We start from the raw sequence: 22,420 nt of genomic DNA, 5'->3' as shown, positions 1-22,420 counted from the left end.
TGATGATGATTTGTTGATTACATGCCTTGTTAAAAGTCGACTTTTATTTGTGGAAAAAAATTAGTAATTTGTGATAGCCGAAACGAACCCGTAACAGCATCAGGGACCACCTCGAGAGTATACCCTTTCAAACAAAAGAAGAATTTTGAAAATCGGTGCACAATTGATGGAGAAATTGGCGAATACACGGACAAGCTTATGAAATTTGAGGATTTCTTTCGATTTTCATTGGGATCCTCTCATCAGATTTCGGCTTGGGGACAATGGAACCACCACCAGAGTGCGCCCTTTCAAACAAAAAATAAAAGAAATTTCAGAATCGGTTCACAATTGACGAAGATATCTGAAAACATACATACAGCCGAACGTAAAACCCAAGACGTATAACCTGCCCATTAATACCAAACGTACAAAATCCTGCCATTGGCACTCTATTGACATACAACATGCATACAACTAACTACCTCCGTGGCCGAACGGTTACCATGCCGGACTGCCACGCAGAGGTCCCAGGTTCGATTCCCGGGCCGAGAGAAATATTTGTATGACCTACATTTATTTCTCTCGTGAGTTTGGGTGTAATTTGTGGTTGTCTATGTGTGTGTCCATGGCAACCGCGACACAGGGTTTCCCTAGTGCGGGGCTATGTTGAGTGTGTGCGTTATTATTATTAAAATAAAAAACAAAAAAAAACTGATGATGATTTAAAATTAGCACACTCGGCCACTGTCCTGTCTACTTACGCAACGAGACTAAAAATAATGAATTATAAAAAAAATTAATCCTAGATTTTCAGTTTTTTAATAATAAACACCCTGGCCTTTTTTATAAGTATTTCATGCATGTATTTTGTTTTTTTATTAGCCTTCTTACTCCAACTTATTTACTTGTACCTTATTAGCCGTATGTTGCATGAAATATAATTATTTTTATAATTGTGCTTATTTTAACTCAATTAGTGAATAGGTTTGGATTTCGCTTTAAACAAAAGCGCGATCAGGAACATTCGCGTTATTTCGTCGCTAATTTTGTTCACTGGTAGAAATACGATCACGTCTTTTTATTACAACCTTTATAACAAATTTTTAAAGCAAATTGAGTTTGTGCGCACTAATAGTAGTTGCGGAAACGGTCTCCTTGCCTGTGTTTGCACGTCGGCGCCCGCGCTGAAGGTTGCCATACTTTTGCATATCGTGACTTTGTTTGCGCCCAATGCTGACAGATAAAGTTTAAGTCTGAAATTCAATTCCTTTAGTCATTGACACACTTTACTAATCATAATGATGATATATATATAGAATTCGTCGAGGGAAGTACTGCCACCTTACCTATTTCTGCCGCCAAACAGTAATCTGAGCATTACTGCATACCGGTTTTGAAGGGCAAGGGCGAGTTAAAATTACAAGCACATGGGACTTGTCAACTTACGTTTCATATGACGGGCGCAGTGGCAGTGCCTCTAAGATCTTTGCGTTATGGACAGGCGTGTCGCTTACTAGAAGACGCACGACGTGTCAGTTCTGTCACCGTATTATAAAAAAAAAGAAAATATTGAAACGTTTTAAAAAATATATAGTCATAAGGCGAATACGCGAAAGTGAACCTACCAAGCTGATCCACATGGTCACTTCTGAACAGGTTGAAACACGTGAATCAAGTAAGTAAAAGATTATATACCTAGTATGTAGTAAAGTAGTAAAATAAAATGAGAACCTTTAGGGAAGTCTTGACGAGCGAATTCCATTTACAGCATTGTAGACGCATCAGTGGAGACAAAACTACGCAAGTAAATGTACTTGTTGGTAGTTTTATAATCGCAAGTAGGTCAAAACCGCGCAAGCGCCTCACGGTCACCATATTTACGCACCGGCTGTAGGTGTCGTGGGCCCACACTCTACCTCGATACTTACGTTTTTATGCCTCCTATATTCGTTGTTTGTAATTGTGTATGTCAATTAATACATTTAAACACGCAAGTGTCCGATACCAAACTAGCTAATTCCGTGTACAATAAGGGTGACCGGGACTCATTCAAGAAAGTTACTTTGTTCAACTTGGTAGGGGACCTGCTGAGATGTTAATTGAAAATCTTTGTAACATCTAACAAACAAGACCTTTGATCCCTGATCCACTGACAACATTCACGCCTCGAGGAAGTGAGCATCCACTTGTCTTCAACAAGGAATCCCTCAATGGGATGCCTGTTTTATCTCCGGTGGGTCCCGCTATCTCGCGATAAGAATGGGGAAACCGGTCGATGACCTGCCTGGAGCAGCTGGGAATCTCGGGAACATTGTGGATTACAAAGGTTGATAGAAAATTCAATTCTCACACAGGATGTCTATGGAGTTCATCGAAGCCAAGACTGTTCTATCTTATAAACCCTTAATGCATTCTGACGAAATAAGTTCATATTCGAAAAATTCTACAAGTGTTCCAATTGGATATTCTTTACCCATTTTCGACCTCGGAATTGAAAAAGGTGTACAGTGTAAGTCGAATATATCTATAAATATAAAACCCCTTTTTCAAAAAAAGAGAATAAAAATATAAAATAAAGAAACATTTTTTAAAAGAAAGAAGAGGTTTTTAGTGCCTATATAAAAAGTTTTTTCACCTCACTAGCTCGGAAAGACTTTATTTCTCATAAGAAATCTGCGCGCGAAAGCATTTTTCCACGCTAGCTAGCTAGTGGATAGGGTTTTTGAAATTCGAACTTGACGATGGACCGGGGTACACCTAACTTTTTGTTTCGATGAAAAAACAAAGAAAATGATACGTCCAACCACGCCATTTGTCGTATTTTACTTATTTATGTAATATAAATCCGTTGCTATATTTTATTCTTATTATTGTTGACGTTAAATTGACAACGATAACTAATTTTATTTATTGAATTATTTGAACTCGTCGAAGAACTAAAATAATTTCGATAATCGCACAAAATTATGAGTCCAAGCAAGAATAAAATTTATGAGATGCAAATTCAGAACGCATCCGAAGACTTTTTCTTTAAATCAAAAAAATAGTGACACGTTCATTATTTTACATAAATAATTGTTACATAAATATTAATCCGTCGGTAATATTTATAATATATTTGAAAATTAGTGCTATCGTTTGACACTAATTTTGTTTTATTACATTATTTTAATTTGTCGAAGAGCAAAAATAATTGCGTCAATCACGTAAATTTATAAGTACAAAGAAGAAGACACGTATGTGGTGTAAATTCAGAACGCACCCAAATTTAACTTATTAGATTTAAATTTGAAAAGAAACAAACGTGGCTGCGTCTCGAACAACTTTGCAGCCTTCCATAATAATATAACTATTTTTGTACGTCTATCTTCTTGTCGCACATGGAACCAAATACTGTCGTAACCCAAAAATGATTGAATTGAGAAAACACGATATGTTAATTAAAAAATGATTAAATGGAACCAATAAATGTATATTCTCATTTATAAGAAAGTGGGTAATCAGTTATTATGTATAAGTAAAAACAATCCCATTGTTCGCAAAAAGTTTTCTCAATTGCACCATTTTTTTAATTACGACAGAATTTGATGTACACGTGTGTTGTTTCATGTAATGAAATGTGGTCACGATGAGTTGTTATAGTTATTACGAGGATCAAATTCTCGCTTATTACAGTAGTGTTGTAACTCAAAATATGTGAAATTCAAAAATATTCCGTGATTACTGAACGTAAAATTTGATTCTTTGAACGTCAATAAAACCGTCGTTAGAATTTTGTAAAAAACAAATAAACGGATACCTGCTTTATTCAAAACGAGACACAATTTATGTGAGCTATTATTGGCCGAAACATTCCTTATTAAAAAATATTAAATAATTTTTTCCCTTTTACTTTTAAATGTATTTGCGCAAGTTATTTTTGTAGTGACAGTAGACGACACACCGTTGTAAACATTTTTCTCTGAATATATATCGCTATATTCGATTGAAAATATAATTAGATGTAACAAATTGAAACGATAATTAAGTAGGCGTCCATGGCATCCGCGATAAAGGGTTTCCCTAGTGCGGGGCTAGAAGTGTGAAAAAAAAGATGATATACACACAGCACTTCAACAACGGTAACTACCGCCAAATGTAAAACTTCGAAAGCTTTGCTAATAGCTTGATTTCTTATTAAACAAATTGCAAAAAACACATGGTACTGAACGTAATGAAATTCTTCTCTTCATTTTACTTGGACTGACATTAGGATATCTTCATTAAGCAATGATAATTAGTGCTAGAACCAACGACTTCAATCTACAGACAAGAACATTCACAGCAACTACCAATAGTGATATTGTTTTGTTTTAGTGTTGAATTTAGTCAAGAGTATCGGTACAGTAGTACCGTGGACAGACGCGACAGTCTATATACCTGTTGGGAATGAGCTAGGTAGACAGATAATAGAGTGTTTGGGGAATTAACGTAAAGCCCCCGGCAAAGTCGCTATTAGTCGAGCATTCCATTTTCCTTTGTCCCAGGGGCCATCCGCTTAGTATTTATAATTATTATATAACTAAAAAGAAAAACATATTAAGAAAAAGAAAAGATGCAGTCGAGTTGTTGAAATTATTGTTGTGTTATGTTACGTACTTTTTCCTGCAGAAAGGCAAAGATCTTTAGACCATGCAGCCTGGTCAAGTACATAGATATTGTTGGCTAGAACAAATGCAAAACAAACAAAATTGTATATTGAACAAAAGAATTAGTCCACCTCGTGTGACGAGTATAGTTCTACCAAGGGGTCCTTCATCATCCAACTGTTCATTAAGTCAAGAGTATGTTGTTAGATGGGAAGCTGAGGTAAGCGAGTAGGTCACGTCAAGTAAGATCGCCCACGGTGAGCGTTTGTCTAACCACTGTCATCTCTAACTAGGACCAGTTTTGTATCACTTATTAATAAAATCTGTAAGGTCTGGTTAGACAGGAAAAATAAATTCGATGTATAAAATTTCAACTTCCAATATAAATTACAATATTGGCGACCTCATTCCGATTAATATTGAAAAGGTAGTAAACCACTAGGATCACGGCAATAAAATAGGATACTTCGGTCCACTTACAATTTATTGAAGTTGAAGTAAAATGCTGTAAAGAAGAAGGTATATAAAAACAGGTACAATAATATAAAACACATTATAGATTAACAAACAGTCCAGACACTTACCCCAAAAGGGCCGAATTATGCGGAATTACTAGCTTTAAGTGGTATTAAAATTGGTATATGATTTTGATTAACTGGTAAAAGGTATCAAAATTCCCGATTAAAAATTAGGGTTACTTATCAGCAGTCCCAAATGACTTTTTTCCAGAAATAACGGTTGGTCGAAGTTTCATAACCTCGAAAGTAGTTTTGAGAGGAAAATGTTTTTTCTTTTAAACCTAACTTAACCGAACCTAATCGTGTCTTTGCGATAAACATTCAACATATCCTGAAAGAACAACTGTTTCGTTGTAATTCCGTTTTCGGTGTAATGAAAATTCGAACAAACGCTATTTCGGCCAAAAAATTTTTCGACTTTGTGATAGGTTACTAAAAATTAGGGTGCAAATAGTATGTACTGTTATTTTTAATTTTACTGGGATAAAATGTACCATTCGCTACGGCGATTAAGAAGGGAGTGACCATGGAACGAAACAAAATCAGAATGGCGAGACGAAGGAATTAAAGAACTATGGAGAAAAGGCGACAAAAAGGTGAAATGACGATGTAAGAAGGTCACATCGTCACAATACTATGGGCGCTTGATGAAGAGGTTTCCCGTTCGATTCCCAATAGGACAAATTAGAGGAAACGAATTAGTTTTGATTGGGTATTTCTTTCTTTTCATTTACGGAGGTTTAATTATAAAATGCGGTAAAAAATTTTCCCTACTTGAGATTGAAGATCATGGTCTATGAATATTCTTTACTCTGCAATTGACTGTTGCCCCCTGTCCAAGCAGTGTCGATAATTGGAACCTCCTTTCCAAAACTTTCTTCAGCAAACAGCCCTACTAACTAGTTAGATACATTATGGGTTTGGACCGCAGAGGATGCGCGAGAGTGCTCATTAGCGGCGTAATAGAAAATCCCGCTGCAACCTCGTCAATCGACAGCCGCTGGAGTGGCCAGCGGACTACTACTATACAAGCTTTACAAAATTATATATATTTAAGTACGCATAGTAAGTGCTGTGGGATTGTCAACATCGTAAATGTTGAGACCTCAGTGTTAGAAATAAACGCTCGTTCCGTGTCTTCAGATTACTTGCCCCTAGCCAGTGATTACACTTACGCGGCTAGTCAAGTTTGTGATTTCGTCACGACATGCAAAATAATTAGTGCAAGATAATGACGTACAAAAAACTTGCCGGTATGGAAGAACCTTTAAGTGTATACTCAAACCGTCTGGTTTTCCCCTCAACATGAGTTGCAGAGCCAATGTTTACGCTGCACTAGGATGCGGCCGTCATAACCATCATAACAGGCGCGTTGTCTTCCGTACTCTGTTTGTTTTAAATAATGCTGTTGTGTGATTTCAAATATTATTATTAAATTATTGAACGCAAGCGTTGCTCTTTGGTAATTTTATTACACACTTTACATTAAAGCTGAGCAGAGTATACCGCCATTATTATTTTGTAAGACGTAGAAATATCATTGGGTTTTTTTAGTATTCGCGGATGCTACACATCGGAAATGAAACTGGTTTGTTTGAAAAAACAAAATACGCGATTTTTATCCGAAAAGATACATAGGTCCAGTGTACAAACGCTACCTTATATATTTTTGAATGTTACACCCTTGTTTACTTTTAAATTACACAAGTTGCACCAAACTCGAGCCCAGTGCTGCTTGCTAATAAATAGAAATCGAGTAAAACATATAAAGTGACATCTAAACAACCCTGAAGCCACCTACAACGATGTGGAAACCTCCGCAAAACAAACAGATTAGCACACAATGCGCACGCGCACCGCACTGCGCATGCGTGTCATGTATTAATTGCTTTGCATACAACTGCCGCCGTTGCGTTCTGGCGAGCTTTTTGACTTGCGCTTTGGCATTGTTTAAAATAAATAATAATTAACATTGACGCATTCCTAATTGCGACTGCGGTGTCATGTGTTAGTACATACATACTGGGTTACTCTAAAGTATAGATTACTGTCGCAACGCCACCAAATTTAGTTTTCGTTAGTTTTTGCCGCTATCAATCTTACGCGTGTTATGCGTCGAACGTTTACATTTATACATAGTCTAAGTGCGACGAAAATCTTAAAACCACACTTGCTGATACAATTGAAGTCAATATACGAATGCTCTTCAGCCAGGACGTTGCAAATACCGGCACTTTCTTTCCGATGAAAATCTTTTTAATAATTTCCTGGTTCTTTTTGTTGAGGTTTTTCTAGGTATCTATGATAAAGAATAAAAACGCTGTAACATGTTATGTCAGACACAGAGTGCTTTTGTCGTTTTGCTGAAATGATTATGTTAGCACGCGACAAGTCGTCTGAAGAATATATTGCTTTAAACTGCCTCTCTTGTTTCCACATGTTTCTTACTAGGGTACTATTTTTTGTTCTTCTCCCGATATTTTCGAATTTCGAACACGACTGACTGCTTCTCGGTTCGCTGCATGGCCGCTGACTACCCTCTTTCGTTGTCGACGCCCACTCTTATTACTAATTTTTGGCAGCATTACCATTGTCACTTATTGATTCACCGCTCCCAAGGTTATCATTAGTATTACAATACGTCGATGAAGGTGTAGTCCGCCATGTGCCTGGCCCATTTTGCCACGCTATGTTTGCAACTCACCGAATGCCACACGGGCAACGTTACGCCGCTTACCTACAGACCGCAACACCTCTACCCGCTTCGTCTCCTGGCACCTTAAACTCAGGCCACACAGAGATGGCATAGCGGTAAAAGCAGTCCGGGGGCGAACCTGCGGGAAGCGTACGAAAATGCATACCGTCAACTGGTGCACCCAAATCTCTTTGGCTATCGATCAAAACCAAATTACAAATTCAACATAAGTGGCAGGTACTTGGATGACGATAAATAGGGCGGCGATGCTAAGAATTATCACGATAAGCAAAATCTCCTCATTAAGGAATGTAATTGTGTAAATGTAATTTTTGACTGTGACTTGTTTAGACACTTCAAATCGCCGTTGCGACACTTATAAATTGAATTAAGTGAAACTAAAAACTCGATAAGAACCAAGTTTACCATAAAATAACCTGTTCTGCTGTGTACATCAGCATCGACATCAATTGGAATCTAAATTTGACATGAACTGGAATAATCGAATTTTTAATTGAAAATTTGTCAACTGAAATACTAACTATTATCAATTTACTATCATTCAATACGCGTTCATTATTAGAATGATATCGAAATAAGTATTCATTTGTCTTTAATACTGGCAGGTACTTAAAAGTATTGAACATTATTTTGGTAGCACGTACATTCTGTAGATACGTAATTAGAGAGATGACAGCTTAAGTACTAAAACCATTGACTTAAAAATAAATGGACGACGGGTCTAATACAAAAACCACGAAAAAAATGTCCCAAGTCAACCTATTTAAACGTAGTGACATGTAAAGGAATATGAAAAATCTTTCAAATTGTAATGTCGTCGCAGTACTGTCTAATTTTGCTTGCTTCGCTGTCAGTCAAACAAACGAAGACTAAAGCGTGAATGACGCTCTGTATACGATTTTAACGCCCTATAAGTTCGAACACTTTTTAGCGCTGACCCGACGTCCATATAATTGTAAGTCAATGACTAAAACCAACCAAAAACAAATACTATAATTATAAAATCAAACAACTTTACATCGAAATAATTAAGGGATATCATTTTCGTAATCGTGGTCCTACGACATTGGTTTTTAGTCTGTCAGAAGAGACGCCACCAAAGATGGGTAAGGGTTTTGACCCCGTGCTTTGTTAATGTCGGGTTTCAATCGGGTTAAAACCCATTAATGCCTGACGTCGAGTGCAAACACTTTACGACTAAATATTTGTAAATCGAGTTGTGTTCAAATGTAATGATATTTAGTACAAAATGTTTATTGCTTGCTTACATGTTTGGCCTTTCTATTGAATCAATTCGCTTGAAAATCGCATTTACATGAATCGATACATAAAACAGAAGGCACTTGAAACAATTTTCATAAAAATCGATTCGTAATGCGTCTTTAGTGAGAACTGACTCCATTTTCGTCAAAGAAAGATTTTTCTACATTGAAATTCCTAATAAGTTTTATTTTACATGTGTAAAGGTTTCCGCCCACAGCGCTTTGGGTAAAATCCCGGTTAAAACCCGGGCAGGTTGATTGGGTTTTAACCCACTCATCATCTCAGACGGTTCTCGGGATTTAAGACGACTCAAGATACGATGTAAGTTATCTCCTGTTATGAAAAAAAAAGATTATTTTAAGGTGCCTTCCAATTTGACGCTCATAGGAGCCCTAAGTCTGAATAATACAAACCCAAAAGGTATGTCAATACCTAACTTCTGTTTGTAACAAATTTTAAACCATCACTGTTGAAGGCAAATGTTATGCAAAGGCACAAAAACACACATCGTGCGCGTACAATCTGATATAGTAAATAAATGAGTTAGTAAATGAGTATTTTTATTTATATTGTGTAAGCAAATAGATGGAGAAATATTGATGACGAAAGGTGCCCAATGACAAGGCGGCTCGCGGGCGGCAGTAAGTTATTCATGGTAACATTTTAGATTTTTATTTCTACGATCTATTACAATAAAGTGTTTCACAAAATGGCTTCTAAACAAAATGCACGATATTTAGGAGCCTTAATAGCGAAGTTTAATATAAACATTGTATAATGTTCGTTTCACGAATAAGTCATTAATTGTGAAAAATATTTACAGTTATGCAAGTGCGGATGCGGTCTGACATCTTGCACGTTTGTTTTTTTTTTAATGCCTTTTACAAAGAAGAGAACGAGAAGTATAATACATGTATTACTTGAAGAAAGACCACGTTAAATGCGAATAGACACTTTGTAAAAGAAAACGTAGAAGACGTTTAAGAAATTGCTATAGAAACTACACACAATCGCTAAAAAAAAGTTTTAGGAGCAGTAGATCTTCTTGTTTTATTTTTTATTTTTTACAGACATACTATCTATACCTATTTTATATATTAATACTTTGCTGGGCATCTGGTTATTGGCAACGCTCTTTTAAATTACATATACATATGTATATTTATTCTAGTTAATTCTTCCTTAATTAAGTTACATTAAATACTAGCAAATTTTCTAAAGTAAAACTGTCTTTACTAAATAATACTATTTGTAATCGTAGTAAAATGTGAAAGAGTTCGTCCTGGGAAATACTGCCACCTTACCCGTTTCTACCGTGATGTTGTAATGTGAGTATACTGCGTTGCGGTTCGGAAAAGCAAGGGTGCTGGTGAAATTACAGGCACATGGGACTTATCAACCTGCGTTACAGGGTGACGGGCGCAGTGGCAGTGCCCCTCAGATCTTTGTAATATAAAGCACTGAGTGGCACTGCAACTATTATGGACAGGCGTGTCCCTTACCACCAGGTGCACGATATTGATCGTCCCATCACTCGGTATTTAAGTATGATAACAACAACGTCGAGTCCGCCAGTGCGTCAGCCAAGATATGGCAAGGTCGCTTGTTCGAGTCCAGGTGGATCGAAGGAATGTGTTCGATCATTGTATTAATAATTATAATAACTTATTTATTTCAATGAATTTTACTCAATGCGACATGTCATTGGTTATCCGACAGAGAATTAAGATTATCGTAAGAGTTGGATGGCCAGATCGAGTGGCAATCTGCGAATGATCAGAAGGAAGCGACGAGCTGAAGGCCGGGCAGAATGGGGCACATTGGGAGATGACCAGCAGTGGACTGCTATAGGCTGACGACTATGATGAACTATTTATTTCAGATTGAAATCGCGTAAGTATATTTGTTTTTTTTTAATCAAACCACTGTTTCGGACCCTTTGCGAGTCCCACGGTCACAGTTAGTATATATAATTTGATCTGAAAAAAAAAAAAAAAATCATTTCCATTATGTAACAATCTTGTTGTTCTTCTCCTTTTTACTAATTGGTACGTTTTTGGGATTTCGCTTGTATCGAGTATTCCGCTTAGCAAATTTAGAGCCTTCTCCAAGTTCTGCTATTCAATGACTATTGGGGGAAAGTACAAGCTTTAGTATTAGATTTTGAATTTTGATGTTGCAGAACTGTTGTGTGTATCTATGTTTTCCACCGGCGAAGCGGGGCGCGACCATTGCGACGGGGCGATACGAGAATAGAAATGTTGTTGTTAAAGAAGAATCAGATGAAATAATATTTTTTTGAAATCTCAAATCGCATGTATCCCACAATATCGCGATTAATTATTAATATAACAGCCATTGCGAGGTCGCGCGAGATCGTGTGACCACTCGCGAGCTCGCGCTTATAACCGTGTTTCCGTTACATAGTAGGTATAATACTCTATATAGGCAGTAATACAATTCTATTACATCAACAAATATTTCAATTCCGGCCTCGCCCATCCTCGTTAATTCAGATCATATCCACAGGAGAAGATGCGCTAGAAGAGAATTGAAATTTTGCCATACAAATTTTAATTCACGTCTCAATTTGTCTCTTCTCGCCTCGCCGGTGAAAAAGTACCTTTAGACGATCGCAAATTATTATAATCTTATATTACAACTAGTTACACGTATAATTATAAAGAACAGTGGAAAAAGATAAAAGGGCTATTAACATAATTTAAATCTGGAAACCCAAGACTTAGATTTATTTACATTTGTTATTTGCCGGACCTTTTTTTTGTAAAATTAGACACACACTTGACGACCATTTCTCCTACTATTAAGCGACAGTGTGACGACGATGGTACGCGTTCGTTTAAAGAATGTTTAATAATTGCACCTTTGGATAGCCTGATATTGTACTATTTGGGAAATACGCCAGCAGTGTATTGTGTTTCCGGCATTTCTTTGCTGGATGCATTAGGAGCGTTTGTTGATGGAGATACAGTGACGATGGAGCAAAGTTCTTGCGCCCACTCTCCGAAATATACCCGATTGAAAACTGACAAAAGTGTCGTTCGTCAAAGTACCTACTTAAAATAATATTTTATGAAGGTACTGTGTTTACATAACACAGTGGACATTAATAGTCGGAAATCCAGCGGAGCATCCCCGACAAACCAACAGTGCACGCGACAGGAGGAGAAACGGTAGGACGACAAGTCACGTGACACACGAGGGCTTTTAGAAAAATGCTAGGTTCTAGATTTATTTACCTTAATTTGCAAACATTTCCAATATCAATAAAGCTGACATAGTGACAGTTTGTCGTTCGCAGTACCCGCATAACGTTACTGCGAAAGACAGCTAGGTTAAACAAAGATTTTTCTGTACACTGTAAAATGTAAACCTGAGTGAAGAAAAAGGTTTTATCAAGCTTTACGAATTGTTTGTTTGTCGAACACGAATCTCGTCCATATACCGTCATAGATGAATATATATACGCATTAATGACAGTATATGGACGTGATTATGTATATATATACACAAATTGATGTGATAAAAATCTAATAGGAGTAGAGCTCCTTGTGAAAGAGTTCGTCTAGGGAAGTACTGCCACCTTACCTACTGCCAAGCAGTAAAGTCAGCATTACTATGTTCCGGTTTTGAAGGGCAAGGGTGCTGGTGAAACTACAGGCACATGGGACTTGTCAACTTATACGTCTCAGGGTGACGGGCGCAGTGATAGCGCACCTTAGATCTTTGCAAGCTCCGAGTGACACTGTAACTGTTATGGACAGGCGTGTAGCTTACCATCGCGCGCACGACTTGTTCGTCCCGTCACTTGATGTTATGAAAAAAAAAACATTACCTGGATCTTACCGCATACCTAACGTAAGCATTATTTTTTAACCATTACTTTGGACGCCTGCAAATTTTAGTGTGTCGTGTTTTGTCAAAACTGGACCTTTTTGAGTATTTTAGGGATAGCGGGACACAAAGATTAAAAACGGGACTGTCTCGCTCAAAGCGGGACTTATGGTCACGTTACGCATACCATCTAATCATGTTATAATTAACAACTTGTAGCAAGAGTTCTGTCCCGTTTGAAAAGTAATTTCTTTACGTTCTACTCTCCCGGATACTACCGAACAATTGTTTCGTCAATGTTAACAAGACAATTGTTCCAACACATTTCCTATAAGATGGTGACGGCTATTTCTACATCAATACAAAATAATATCAGTAAAATACCGCCAACCCACCTGGTGGGTACAAAGTGTCTCAAAAACTTCGTCACCTAAAAGCCTGCCAGTACCAACCTACTTTAACGACTTCCGATAACAATAAAAGCCGAGCCAACAATGACAACCCACACGATCGACCTAGTCATTAAACTAAATTCAGTAACACGACATCTAAGACGAAACTAAATTAAGATCTAACACACGATGCCACAAGGTCTAATTCGTGTGTGGCTGGTTTGAGTACATTCAAAGACAATGACAATATGAAAATGTAAATCCATTATGGTGGAGGCTAGCGCGGCGCAGGCGTACAGGTGAAATGAACCGTGACGCTTGCACGGGAAGCGCCCGTCACTTGCCTGTCATGCTGCACGCGCGCACCCCATAGGGATGGCACTAGTTATTTTCTAATCGCATCAGATATCTTCTTTGTATTTATTGACACAAATCAAGCTCGAGATGAAATATCGTAAAGGACCTGTTTATAGTGAAATAATCTCAGTACAGAGTACTAAAAAAACCAACCTCAAAAGTACGTGGAATAACGTCTATTTGCTAAGTTTCATTGAAATATCCCCTAGTTCGCCACTATACAGGACTTGATACTGGAGATAATAAAAATAGGTTCTCACTACGACACTACTCAAAGTATATCGAGAGAAAAACGCCTTGAATTGGAGAAATAGCAAAATCAACTAAATAATTGCTAAAAGTAATTGCTCCTAAATTAAAATTAAGCGCTATTTATAAAAATGAATCTTCATGCGTGAACAGCCACCCTTTGAGGTGGATGATTTTCTTCAAAATGAAATGGGACCACTATGGAAATACCCCCTTTCCAACAAAAAAGAATCATGAAAATCGGTTCACACATACCGGAGTTATCGCGTAACATACACACAAAAAAAAAGAATAAAAAAAGAACATACAGTCGAATTGAGAACCTCCTCCTTTTTTGAAGTCGGTTAATAAAAGGAAGGTTTCTCCATATTTTTTAAACTAAGAAGAAGAAAATTATTACCTATCACTTGGAAAAAATTACGTGTGTTTATTTCGCAAATACAATTCCAAGAGTGATGATAATGTCATAAGCCGCCATTCGAATAAACTAAATCCAGGAAGTGCCAACCCTACATTACGTAAAAGGCGTAATTTAAAAACGCATAGTAGCTCGATGACGCGTGATGCGTCTATTGTGGAAATGCGACGCGCCTGGGCATTGTCCTGCTTTCTATCGGCGCTAGTTGTCAGCAAACAATGGCAGTAAAGTGAAGAACATAGAAATTTCGGACGAGGACGTGGACGACCCTGGGCCTTATCATTCTCGTAAAACGTTTAGACGTAAGGGAAAACCCGAAACCTTTTAGCACTACATTGAAATCTTCAAACACCACTTTCGCAATTTAGCTATTCAATTTCGAATACATACCTGCACCGGCTATTTCATGGGTTTGTCTCCCTTACTTAATGCCTGCGCGCAGCCCACCAAGTGTTCAATGGATTGCGACACGAGAAAGCTCCGACCTGTCAGCATAGGAGTTTTAAATCTAGCAACAACAAAAATGACTCCGCAGAGCGACGAATATGATTAACTTTGACAAAAGTGACGATGTAAAGTTAACTAGGAATAGAAGTCCTTCAATGCTATAGGTAAGTTTCATTATGGGGAATCGGCGCAGATCTTTTGGACTTCCTGAGGATGCGTACAGATCTGGCGAACAAGCCGAGAGCGCGCTGCATGCGTGCAACAAAAAATTAGAAATTGCAATAACTGTGTCGAATTTAGAAAATTATGATTTAATTACCTTAATGAAATGACGCCAAGATTGCATTTTCCAATTTACTTCTGATATTTTTTAAACTTGACATAATTGTTAAATTTAATTAATATTACGTTTTAATATTTGGTTTTTTGTTGACTGACTCCAGTCAGTCAACAAAATGCTGTCCACAGCATGAGTATATACAAATAATTGCACGAATGTATACATAAAAAATACAAAAACTGCGTGCGCCGCAAGGCGGAGCTCAGTGATTCAAAATGCACGGTTGGATTGTACGAAACGGGGCTGTTATACAGTAACTGGACTGTTTTTTTTTATTTGGTACAAATTGTTTTTAGATTTTGTTTTGGATAAATTAGACCTAAATAATCACTTTTTATTCTTATGAAGCAGAAAAATGTTCATTTATTGAAGGCTCCAGGACGACTGCAGAAGAAAAGTGACAAAAACAAAAAGGGTTTATGTAGGTCTAACATATCAGAAATAAGTAATAAAAATAACTTATAACAAATTTTAAAAAACTAATTAAAAAAATACATTCTTGAAATACCTTTACAGCCTCCGTGTAAGAAAGAAATAAATCATTTGATTTCATTTCTTCTTAATAGACGCTGATAAACTGCGCAACTTGATTTAATCATCAAGGCCAACAAAAACTACACTCTGTACATGTGCGGTACAGAAAAAATATGAAACAAATCGTCCAAGACAAAAAAAACTTATCACTATCAATACTCCTGAAAGAACCAAATGTTTGAACCTATTTGTTCATTCAGGAATATCGACAAATAAAACTAATTCCAAAGTTCGTTGTAAAACAAAAAATCAATGAAGGCCGAACACGAATGGTCACACAATCGATGTTTCAGCGGCAGCGTGGATCGTGGGGCAAATCGAAGAAGATCAAAGACCACCAGCACTTCAGGGCAATTATTTCGCATCTTTACACTATATTAAATAATCATTATTAATTCTTCTTTTTTTCCCACCAATGTCAAGTAAAACGTGGTAATGTAAAAATAATATAAAAATCTTCCACAAAATTGCTTCCATTATTCAAATTCAATTAAATTTAATTTTATTATTATTTTATCCATCGTCGAAGATTCTATTCTATTCCTAGATACGACGGCATATGTCACGGTGACAAAAGAAACAAAAGCCCAAGTATGTCTTTGACTATTTTTTCAATCCTTTGAAATAAGTAGTTTACAATATATCAAGGAGGCTATTATCTGAAAAGTTTCTATATCTGTCGAATACGATATTCAGCGACAGAGGCACAACAGGGAACATGGACTTCAATCTGTAGTAAGACTTCGTAATCATATCCCAACAGCCAATGCAGGCACTTCATTATATTCGACTGCCATAGTTTTGCAACCACTTTGCATATATTATCATTACTGTAATAATAAGTAATTATGGTTTATCATACGACTTACTTACAACTGAAGACGGGTTAATAAAGTTCTGTGTAATCAAAATACTATGTAGGTGCTGAATAAACTGTCAGTCTCAATTCGTCTGTATTTTTGTGTGTATTTTACGAAATTACTTCGAAACTTGTGAACCGATTTCAGGGATTCTTTTTTTTGTTGAACAGAGAGTACTGTTAGAGGTAATGAAACCTCATTTGAGAATACCTGCGTGTATGTGGAGTCGGGTAAAAAAAGGAAATACTTTGACTCCTATCATTTTCAAAATGTGGAACCAATATAAAATGTATAAGATTTTTGAATAAAATATTTAATAATTACTTCTCGGGCGTGAGTGTTTTCTTTCAGGTTATGGGCTATAAGAAGGCACTAATAAATAAATAAATAACGTAACTAAGCGGTTGAAATTTTGAAATACGAGAAGGTAAGAAGAAGAAGAAGAAGAAAATTCAAAATGGAGTCCTGCAATGTGAAACTTAGAACTAATGGCTCTAATTTTGTGGTCTGGAAATTTCAAATCGAAATATTGTTAAAAGCTAAGCAACTATATTCTAATATTGAAAAAGAAAATGACAATCCGGATGAAAAGTTTCTCGACAAAGATGCAAAAGCACAAGAAATCATTATAAATAGATTAGAGGAGGGAACTATGAACTTGGTCCTATCATGCAAAACGGCATACCAAATGTTTACAAAATTGAAATCTGTTTTTGAGCCTAAAACGAATATAGATACTCATTTACTACAGCAGAAATTTTTCTCTATCAAATATGAAGAAGAAGGTATATGTATGTTTGTCGCAAAGCTCGAGGAAATACGTAACAAACTTGCAGAAAACAAAGAAAATATATCTGAGACTATGATGATAACAAAAATAATAACGTCACTACCTGCGGTCTACAATCATTTTGTCACTGCATGGGAATCAGTACCCCGAGAATATCAAACTTTGAATGAACTCACGTCTAGACTGCTGCTTGAAGAGCACAGATTAAAAGAAAACGTGCCAATGCAAGCGTTAGCAATGCGATCTCATCCTTTGCAATCACGTAAATATAGAGTTTCCGTTACTTGCCAAAAATGCAACCGATCCGGTCATGAAACAAGGTATTGCAAAGCGGGCATAAAATGCCATTATTGTGGAAAGTTTGGCCACTTTGCGAATGAATGTAGATTCAACTTACACAAGTTTGCAAATAGAGGAGGCAACCGAGGTCGTGACAAAGAACACGGATGCACATATAACTGTCAAGCAGCTAACGCATTTGTTGGAACAACGGATAACAACCTAGTTGAGTGGTTTATGGACTCTGGAGCATCAGAACATATGTGTAAAGACAAGGACATGTTCATTGAATTAACTACAGAAAAGAATAAAACTGTTAAAATAGGCGACGGATCAATGCTGTCGATAAAAGGTATTGGGTGTATTAGGTTAGAAGCTTACAATGGTAACCAGTGGATAGAAACCACTATATCAAATGTTTTGTATGTGCCGGATTTAAAGGTAAACTTATTCTCAGTAAGTAGAGCTGTAGATAAAGGGTACAGTACAATTATTGATAGTAAATTGTGTAAAATAATAGATTCTGAAGGGTCTGTTAAGGCTATTGCTGAGCGAAATGGAAATCTGTTTAAAATGATTTTTCGTTTGTATAACCAACCTCCTTCAAGTAATGTTGTTCTTGATTTGATTGACTGGCATGACAGACTAGCACATCAAAATTTGACACAAATCAAAAATGTACTGTCAGAGCACGGTGTAATTTACAAAAATATTTCAATTGCTGTTTGTGAAAGTTGCTGTGCTGGTAAACAACATAGAGATATCTTTATACGTAGTGAAAATCGTGCAAATTCTCCGTGTGAGTTAGTACATGCCGACCTCTGCGGTCCTATGGAAGTTTCATCTATTGGTGGTTCTAAATATTTTCTTCTGTTCAAAGATGATTACAGTAATTTCAGAAAAGTATATTTCATCAAAAACAAGTACGAAGTTAAAAACTGCATTGACAATTTTATTGCTCTAGTAGAAAAACAGACTGGATACAAATTAAAAATATTAAGGACGGATAACGGAACAGAATTTGTCAACAATGAGGTATGTAAAATGTTGAATAAATATGGAATCGTACATCAAAACTCTATAAGGTACACGCCTCAACAAAACGGTAGGGCTGAACGGGAAATGCGCACAATTGTAGAAGCTGCCAGAACAATGTTGAAAGCAAAGTCAATGACCAAGAGATTTTGGGCAGAAGCTGTGAATACAGCCATTTATGTACTAAATAGAACTGGCCCAAGTCCCGTAAAGAAAAAAACACCGTTTGAACTTTGGACAAACAAATCAGTTGATTTTAATACTTTTCAAGTTTTTGGCAATCGTGTTTCTTTTCACATTCCGAAGGAAATTCGTAAGAAGTGGGACGATAAGAACGCGATTGGAATATTTGTGGGATATGAAGAAAATGTAAAAGGATATCGTGTTTATGTTCCTGAAAAAGACGATGTTATTTTGACCAGGGATATAATTTTGCTGTCAAATACAGATATCGAAGAAACAAAGACGGAACGGCCGAGTTCACGCGTAATTGACTCTACTGATAGTAATAATTGTGAAATTGAGGAAAATGGAAAAAAAGTAGAGGTTGAAAGGATGGAAACAAGAATAAATAATAGTCAACTCGAAACAGTTACCAACGAAGAATCTGTAGAAACAATTGATATCGAGCAAAGTCAACAAAGCGAACAAAGGAGATTGAGAGATCGTAGTAAGATTCGACCACCACAAAGATATGAAGACTCAGAAATGTATAGTGTACTTCATTTTGCCGAAGTATTTGAACCTAAGTCTTATGAAGAAGCAATTAACGGCAATGAAGCTGATAAGTGGATTGATGCAATGGAGAAGGAAATATCATCCCTTGCGGAGAATAACACGTGGACTGTTGTTCCCAAGCCGGCTGATTGCAAGCCAGTTGATACCAAATGGCTTTTTAAAATAAAGAAAGGCGAAGACGGAAATAAGTTTTTTAAGGCGCGTTTAGTAGCTCGTGGTTTCAAACAAAAAGAATTTGTATCGGCATCCGAGGTTTACTCGCCGGTCGCACAGCTCACAACTTTCAGAATGTTTGTTGCAATAAGTGTGAAATTGGGAATTAAACAGCATCAAATGGACGTCTGTACGGCTTTCCTTAATGGTAAGATAAATGAACTTGTGTATGTGAGTTTGCCTGTGAATTTTAATATAGAAAGTGATAAAGTATGTAAATTAAATCGAGCTCTGTACGGTCTTAAAAAGTCGCCTAAGTATTGGTATGACACATTAGATGACACTTTAAGAAAATATGGTTTTACAGCCAGTAAAAATGATTATTGTTTTTATTATAAAGTGAGTAACAGTATTAAAACTTATTTCCTGGTGTACGTCGATGATTTCCTAATTATGTCGACAGACAATAATGAATTGCTCAATATAAAGAACTATTTACAGAAATGTTTTAAAGTTAAAGATCTAGGTATTGCTAAGTGCTATCTTGGCATAAATGTGTTACAGAACGGTGACCATACAGTTTTAAGCCAAACAGAATATATCGCAGGATTATTACGGAAATTTAACATGCATGAGTGTAAGCCGGTGTCCACACCGATGGACCAAAGTGTAAAACACAGTTTACTGAAATTACATATGTCTGAAAACGAAGCCATCGAAATTAAATGTAGAAAAGCTATCGGTGCAATTATGTATTGTATGTTAGCCACGAGACCAGATTTAGCTAATAGTATGTCAATACTGAGTCGTTACCAATCTTGCGCTTCTGAAGAATTATGGACAGCTATTAAAAGAGTTTTACGTTATTTAAAAGGAACTATGGAGTTAGGGTTAATATTTCATAAAAAATATTCTGATTCTTTTATTGAAGGTTATGTAGATTCAGATTGGGCAGGTGACCTGCTAGACCGTAAGTCTACAACTGGTTACGTATTTAAAGTTTTTGGGTGTACTGTAAGCTGGCTTTCTAAAAAGCAACAGTGTGTAGCTTTATCGTCTACTGAGGCTGAGTACATGGCACTCAGTCAAGCTTGTACTCAAGCTGCGTGGTTATGTAAAATGTTAGAAGATACATTCTTGTATGATAAAATGCCTAGCACAATTTTGTACGAGGATAATCAGGGTGCAATTAAAATAGCTGAGAGTTTAGATTCAAAGCGTCTTAAGCACATAGATATTAGGCACAATTATATCCGAGAACAAGTACATAAAGGAGCTGTCGTTTTGAGGTACATTGATAGCAAGGAACAGTTAGCCGATATCTTTACAAAACCTCTTGACAGAATGCTTTTTGAAAAATTTAGAATAATGCTAGGGCTGTGTTGAGTTCAGTTTTGGTTTTGTTTATAAGTAAGAGGTTCCCCCCCCCTTACATTTATTAATTAAGTTTTCATTAAGAGGGGGTGTTAGAGGTAATGAAACCTCATTTGAGAATACCTGCGTGTATGTGGAGTCGGGTAAAAAAAGGAAATACTTTGACTCCTATCATTTTCAAAATGTGGAACCAATATAAAATGTATAAGATTTTTGAATAAAATATTTAATAATTACTTCTCGGGCGTGAGTGTTTTCTTTCAAGTACCTCATTAGTAGTCCCATTCAAATTTGAAGAAAGTATACCACCTTTAAGGGTGACGAAATAGGGGATGAATTCAATTCAGTTGAATTTCGCCCGCTTTCAATGAAAGTAAAATGTTTGGGCTCATATTATTCGTTTTGACGAGGATTTTCACACTATGCATTTCAGTAATATTTTTTATAAAAGTTACAAATGGTTTTGTGCGAAAATGTTACACCACTGCCGAATGCAATAAATGTGCCGCGCGTTTGTCTGTGGTACGAAGTGTTAATAAAACATTAATCACAAAACCACCAAGATCACAAACTTATAGAACACCAGGAGGAATTCCAATGAGGAACCTCATGATGAACAAAAGTAGTCAAGGTCGCACCAGCGATTGGCTTTAAGTACAGAGTACAGTAGGCCAAATATTATCCAATGATAAGAATAATCCACGCATTAAAAAAAACATTAGCTCCAATATCACGGATTTCTCAGTTAAACAGTCTTTAGCATCGATAACTAACTATCGATAACAAATAAAATTAAATGATCGTGTGGAAACAACTTGAAGCCGCTTCAACAAATATCGAGGTCGGCAGGCAAAGTATAAGTTTATCAAATTTCGTTATTTTACCGACGACGTACCGTGGCGCAAGCAAGCATCGCGATCGGGCAAACACATGCACGCTGTGAAAGCGAATTGTCGACTGTTTGCTAGACCCCATGACCCCGTTGACCTTACTGCACTGTTTATCATACACAGTGAAATTAACTTAGCCACCGATATGGTAGCGCTTGACCGAATTTACCTGCACATACAGAAAGAAAAACATGTCATATACTCTTCTAATGGGCTGGTAGTAATTGTTGAACGTTTTATTTATTAAATTAGCTATTTCGTATTGCGCCCCATTAAGACCTATGCGATTAAGAATTTCAAACTATCCAACAATTTTGACAGTATGTACAATTCTATACTATAAAAATTTTACAAAATGTTGTCGATGTCATTGGAATACATTCCCGTCTCTTCCGATCTGTGTACTCAAAGTTTTGTTATACACGAAAAAATAGTTTTAAAAATAAATAAGAGGAATCAAAATAATTGTAAATTGTTGTTTTGAACTGACTTAAAAAAGGAGGATGTCTAGTTCAATTCGACTGTTTTTTTAATATGTAGGTATATATAGGAAATGAAACTATTTTTCCGGATTTAAATCGCGTATATTTGTTTTTTCAAAC

The 22,420-nt window shown here is 36.5% G+C and overlaps 1 protein-coding gene and 1 long non-coding RNA gene across 2 annotated transcripts in view; one reads left to right on the top strand and one right to left on the bottom strand.

The window, feature by feature from the left end:
• Positions 1-22,420, bottom strand: part of LOC113238973 (inverted formin-2) — a 119,118-nt gene that overhangs the window by 44,705 nt on the left and 51,993 nt on the right. The window lies entirely within an intron of this gene.
• Positions 22,206-22,420, top strand: part of LOC113238976 — a 6,333-nt gene continuing 6,118 nt past the window's right edge. The window contains exon 1 of the long non-coding RNA XR_003311150.1: positions 22,206-22,217. This is a non-coding gene — a long non-coding RNA (uncharacterized LOC113238976). The remainder of the gene's footprint in view (positions 22,218-22,420) is intronic.

This window comes from Hyposmocoma kahamanoa, unplaced genomic scaffold, assembly GCF_003589595.1.
Source record: "Hyposmocoma kahamanoa isolate Upper Pololo Valley unplaced genomic scaffold, ASM358959v1 98972, whole genome shotgun sequence".
NCBI lineage: Eukaryota > Metazoa > Arthropoda > Insecta > Lepidoptera > Cosmopterigidae > Hyposmocoma > Hyposmocoma kahamanoa.
Note: the sequence above shows the minus strand (reverse complement) of the source record. Positions and strands in the feature narration are given on the sequence as shown.